This window comes from Dipodomys spectabilis, unplaced genomic scaffold, assembly GCF_019054845.1.
Source record: "Dipodomys spectabilis isolate Male_0828 unplaced genomic scaffold, ASM1905484v1 ptg000190l, whole genome shotgun sequence".
Classification (NCBI taxonomy): domain Eukaryota; kingdom Metazoa; phylum Chordata; class Mammalia; order Rodentia; family Heteromyidae; genus Dipodomys; species Dipodomys spectabilis.
In genome coordinates this window covers 5445054-5451689 of record NW_024870867.1, presented here as the reverse complement: position 1 = coordinate 5451689, position 6636 = coordinate 5445054, and positions in this window count along the sequence as shown.

The window sequence follows — 6636 nt, the reverse complement described above, 5'->3', positions numbered from 1 at the left end:
TAGATTTCTTCTTCATCATCATTAGTTGGATTTTAGTTCTTGTTTCTTGTATTTACTCAAAGAGGAAATGATACTCCATGAAAAATATTCCCATAATGTTCCCGGGAAACCTGCCTATTTTTTTTTTTTTTTTTACTGAATCCCAGATATTAAACTAGAATACAAAAATGCATACTAAGAATGAGTTTTGTCCAGTCAGCATTTGTCATCTGTCTGTTACTGATTTATATACATTTGTTTATTGAATCTTCAGGTCAATACCATGGTGCAGGAAGTTGAGAATATTGATGAACAAAGAGGTTATGAAAGTGGTTCTTATGTGATTTGGAATCCTACTTGCCTGCATTGTTAATGGCTACAGTATGGAAAGTTTCAGGTACAAGCTGAAAGCTGAGAAACAATCTAGTGTTTTGCTACTTTTTTTGTCAAACAAGTTTGCCAATCACAGATTACTGGTTCATTCGTGACTATGTTAGTGTTATATTCTGGCCAGTAAACAAGATCCTGCCCCCCTGCTGATGACATTGATCAAGACACATTCACTTTCATAAGACTGAAAGTAGCTTGTTTCCTGGGCTATTTAATAGTGAGTGGTCACAAATGACATATGCAGCAAAATCATTAGGAACATAGGGTATATACAAGTTATGTTGGTCAATGTGCCTGGTAGGAGATGATAGAAAAATTTTGTCCCCCCCCCTGAAAAAAAAGATCATCATCAAAAATTAAATCATTAACTAAGATGCATCCTACACAGGAATTAACAGGTTGAAGTGAAACTCCTTTGTACAACTATCTAAGGTTATTAAAAAGTAAATTAAAAATATATACAAAAGTAAACCAAATGATTTTGGTGATACTGAATATTTAACTTAGGGTCTTGCAATTGTAATCAAGTACTTTATTTTTGAGACATGACTCTTGTTCTAAACCAAATGATTTTTAAAGTGGTTGATTTCTGATTGCATATTTCAACTAATAAACATACTATATTATTCATTCCAATTAGGTAAAATAATACCAGTTGCTGTAACAGGTGACTTACTCAATGTCATTGATATGACATAATATAACTTTTGTGATTTTAGTCTAATACAGGTATTTCTATAGGAAAATGAAGCAGTTTAGTCTGTATGCTTATTATCTATGTGGTTTTCAGCCACATGGCTTCATTGGTAATGGAGAAGATCATGGAACACAGTCCTGGGACAATTACATTAACAGCTTTGGAAGTGATGATGAGTCTTATTGCCACCATGTCCTATTGGTTAGAACTTAACAAGGGAGATTATGGATGGTGACACTTACATTGTGGCCCATAGAACTCCTGCCTGTCTATTAACTATTTTTTTATTCAGTATTAATAAGATAATGAAATTGCTCTAGATATAAATTAACTATGTCACAAAGGACAGAGCTCAATTTAACAACTTTCTTTCTTTCTTTCTTTCTTTTCTTTCTCTCTCACTCTCTCCCTCCCTCCCTCCCTCCCTCCCTCCCTCTCTCCTTCCCTCCCTCCCTCCCTCCCTCCCTCCCTTCCTTCCTTCCTTCCTTCCTTCCTTCCTTCCTTCCTTCCTTCCTTCCTTCCTTCCTTCCTTCCTTTTTCCTTCCTTCCTTTCCTTCTTTCTTTCTTTTGTTCGATCTGGGGACTGTCCCTCAGCTCTTCAGCTCAAGGCTAGTGCTGTACCACTTGAGCCACAGTGCCCCTTCCAGTTTTCTGAGTGGTTTATTGGAGATAAGAGTCCCATGGCCTTTTCTGCCCGGGCTGGCTTTGAACCACAATCCTCAGAGCTCAGTCTCCTGAGTAGCTAGGATTACAGGCGTGAGTCACAGGCACCCAGCAATAGCAGCTTTCTTTTTTTTCTTTCTTTCTTTCTTTTTTATTAATTTTTTTTTTTTGGTCCGGTCGTGGGGCCTGAACTCTGGGCCTGGGCACTGTCCCTCAGCTCTTCAGCTCAAGGCTAGTGCTCTACCACTTGAGCCACAGCGCCACTTCTGGCTTCTTTCTTTTTGCTTATGTGGTGCTGAGGAATCGAACCCAGGGCCTTGAGCATGCAAGGCAAGCGCTCTACCACTGAGCCACCTTCCCAGCCCTTTATTAAATTTTTTATTGTGAAAATACTGTACAGAGGGGTTACACTTACATGGGCAAGGTAATGAGTACATTTTTTATCAAGCATACACTTACATGGGCAAGGTAATGAGTACATTTCTTATCAAGCATTGTTGCCTCCTCTTTTGTTTCCCCTTCCCATCCCTTTCCATAGTCCCCCCCCCCCCCCCCCCCCCCCCCCCCCCCCCCCCCCCCGCCAAAGTTGTAAAGTTTGTTTTTCAACATAACGACTTGTACATAATGAAGGAAGCAGTTTGCTAATTTACACCCTGTTGCACGCATGCAGAAACTGACTGGTATGATGAGGAGTATTAGATTAACTGTGTGTCAAGCAAAAAGGCGGATTATCTGCTCTGTGCTCTATTCAGCTGCCTAATGCAGGTGGATATAGATTGTGATTGATCACCAACTCGTCTTAGTTTGGGAAGTCAGAACACTCTCAAATTTTATGATGTAGATAGGGGCCAACAGAAGCCTAAGATTCCTTGCAAGCTATTCCTTTAAGGGACAGGAAAGCTTCCTGGGACAACAAACTCTCTGGTGTGTGTGCCTTATTTACCCCTTAGCTGAGAAACCCTTACAGCAGCCTCCCAGAGATTTGCCTGGGACCACGTGATTTCCTTGGCAGACGCATGGAAGGATATCATATTTTTAGAGGAAAGGAAATCCTGGAACTATCTTAGCTGTTTCAGCCTGTTCTTCCAAGTCATAGGATCTTGCATTCCCAGCTAGTATGTTCTATAATGCAGAGGTAAATAAAAACGAAATAAACTCAAGGCCCCTAAGAATAAAACACCTATCTCATATATCTGTGTAAATGATGGTTGAGTTTGTTTTTGAAATATAGTCAAGGGTGTTACCAAAATATAGGTTACATAAATGACAAAAAATGTGAGAAATGTGTCTGAGAGGTGTACTTTGAAAATACAAAGCATGAACACATTATAGATGATTTAAGATAAATGGTTACTGTAATCATCTACACTTAAGTTAGAATCAAATTTTACTGTCATTTTAACATGTAGCAATTATGTTACACACATTCATGGAACTCATCTTAAGTAAGGATGCTCAGTTAAACTAATATTAGATATAAAAATGTAAGATTTTTGTTGTTGTTGTTGTTGTGGAGCTTGAACTCTAGTCTTAAGCACTGTCTCTGAGTTCTTCAGCTCTAGGCCAGGGCTCTACCACTTCAGCCACAGCACCACTTCTGGTTTTCTGGTGGTTAATTGGAGATAAGAGACTCACAGACTTTCCTGCCCAGGCTGGCTTTGAGCCGTGATCCTCAGATCTCAGCCTCCTGAGTAGCTAGACTTACAGGCATGAGCCACCGGCACCTACCTACAAGTAAGACACTAAAGGATGCTACAAAAAATGTAAGAGACTTTGAATTAGGAGTTTTACATTCCAGACTTAGTTGTATAACTAATCAATGGTATGTTATTAGCTAGGGAGCAAAGATGATAGGCAAAAATGACATCAAGAGCTTCTCTAGATCAAATATATTACTTATCATGTTTTTATGCTTCTGAACTAAGTGGTGTCCTCTGGGTGGTATCAGGAATAACTGCGATGAAGTACAACAGAGGGAAGATGTGCAGTAGGATATGGATAATGAAACAGCAAAAACTAGGAAAAAGTAGACAATTTGAGAGTGATTTCGTTTGTTTAAAGAGAACATCTAAAACATAACAACGTCCACATCTAATGTTAGCACATTGCAATTTTAAATGTCTTGTGGCTTAGTCATCACTTGGAGTAATCCACACCCTGTTTCTTTCTTTCACTTGGACAAACATAAGTTTTCTGGTACCATTTTTGTGAACTTAGTTTCTTGCACATTGAAATGCACTGTAATACTTGAGAGATTGTATTGTATGCATCATAAAAAAAGGAGTAGAATGCAATGCATTTGAGGAGAATACATGACCGACTACAAGGAACAGGCCAGGATTGCTGCAGATGGAATTAATGTAACAAAATTTAAGCTGTCCACGCAGATGTTTGGCATTCCTCTTTAAAACATCTCATATGGAAAAGCCAGTCTGCTGTGGTTTATCTAGAGTTGACATGCCCAGGGAATTCAATCTAGATTATAAAACACACACATTTTGTCAAAGATGGTCTGATCCTTGGAAAGAAATGCACAGCATGCTCTCTAGGATAATATTTTTAAAGCATCCCCCTCACACTTTTGAGTTGACTAAAACTACTGATTCAAAATTTAGGGAGCCAGAGACCTAGTGTTAGCTTGGCCAATCAACACAAACGACTTTCTAGTTTGTCATTTACAGCTAGGAATTTAGTGTATCACAGACAAGCAGAAAGCCAGCCCTCAGTGGTAATAATGTTCGTTTGCTTTCTAGTTGTCAATAAAGTCCCAGAGAATACCCAGTCCTTATCTTTGAAGGTCCAGAGCCATATCTTAAACTACTTTCTCAAATAGAATTTTTTCCTCTCACATCTTTGAAATTCATTTTGTCCCATGTTTCACCTTGGTGTTTGATGAAGACTCACCTTGAACAATCAAAGGCCATGTTTTCTTTCATTTGAGGTTCCCTTTCTCTTTTCTCCAGTATCAGTTCTGAGTAACCTCTCTCCACTAAAATTATGAGATTAAAACATAACCACACAGAATGTGTGAAGTGTGCATGTGGTTCCAGCTATGTGGGAGTGAGTCACAGGTAAGGGCTTTGCAATCTGAGATAGGTCATGGTTCAAGTGGTAGAGTTCCTCCCTAGCAAGTGCTGGACCCTGAGTTCAAAGTCAAGTACAGTTAAAAAAGGAAATTGGAAAAATAATATCTATACAAATACTTTATGGATTAACAAAGTAGAATCCACTGATTTCTAAAATTCTTTAAAAAAATAACCTAGTGAGGGAGAGGGAGTCAAGCTTACTTTGTGACTCCTCTTGAGAGTTAGCATCCCTCAAAAACACCTGGGTGTTCTTTTTGTTCTTAGATTTTTGTTTTATTCACAGAAGGCTTTACAGTCTCACAAACAACTTGGAACTCCACAGAGTGTTTACATGTCTGAGTGGTGTGTGTTCACATTTACTTTATTATAAGAGAAAGGTTAGCAGATGTATTCTTGCCTGTGCCATAATTCAAATGCTATAATTCCTTAGAAAAATGCACTCAAAGTCTAACTAAATGGAAGTCTAACTAACAAGGAAGCTGGTATTTGTGGGGGTGGGGATCAAGCAGAGAGTGGTAGACCAATGAAGAGAAGAAGGGATAATACAGTCGTAATATTCAACGCATACCCTATGAAGCCATGAACACTGAAGGGAAGGCTTGGGCTGGTATGAGGAAGAATAATGAAAGAGATGACATTGTCAAGATGCAGTGTATTTATAAACTAATTTATTGAATGTTAACTTCTTCATGCAACTACTTAAAAGATCATTCAAAAACAAGAAAAAAGATGTTTTCCTAAGTACTTACTCTGTTTTCTGAAATAGAAAGAAGTGAGATTATTTTCCTCTTACAGATTGATTGATGCTTGATTTAAGAAAAGACAAACCCTCCTTCTGCGTTCAGTTTGTTGTAATAAGTTGTTTGAGTTGTCATATAAGGCCATTTCTGGCTTCTCACACAATGAAGCTGGGCAAAAGAGGGATATTTAGTAATCATTTAAAGATAATTGATATTACAGTAAAATTTAACAATAATGATTTCTTTAAAACATTTCAATAAGGAGTTTGAAACCACAACAGCAGACTAATCCTACATTTACATCTATTAGTTTACCTTGTACAATGACCAAATCTTTTCAAATATATGACTTTGTAACATTAGGTATTAATCTTTTAGAAATATTAGCTAAGTTACACAGAACTTCCAAATGTTAACGTATTTTCTTATACGGTACTGAAGAACCCCAAATACATTCATCTCACGATCCAAAAATTATTAAGTAATGACAAGTACTTAATCTCCAGGTTGTCAGTCCAAGATTTTTTTAAAATTTGAAACTTTGGTTTAAAAATATTAAATTTTATCATTAGAAACATATTTTTTCATTGCTGCTTAAAAGCAACAGCCCATTTTGGTTATTTTCAAGAAAATGTCTGCCAAATACTCATGTCTAAATAATCATAGCTTGTCTGGCTATCATTCTTCCAAGTCAAAAATGATATCAAACCCACATTTTCTGTCTCTTCTCTTGCCCCAAATGCTCATCGGCAGGAAGGATTGTTGTGCATGTCCACTGTGTTCCATGGAGATTGCCACAGAACAAGTACTCGACATGTTTTCTAATAAGTACTAGGTAGATCTCATCTAGCCAGACAGTAAGCTTTCCTATTACCCAGTGCTGAAGGATCTAATTCTGAAAGTCATCCAGCATCTATTTTAATAATTCTCTATTGATACACAGAAACACTTGTATCCTTCTAAATATATTTAACATTGTTATATGTGTACATTTATATGCAAATTTTTGTATATACAAGTATTTATACATATAAACAATTACAATAATTTTAGACAGCATTTATTTAAATGAGTAAAACTA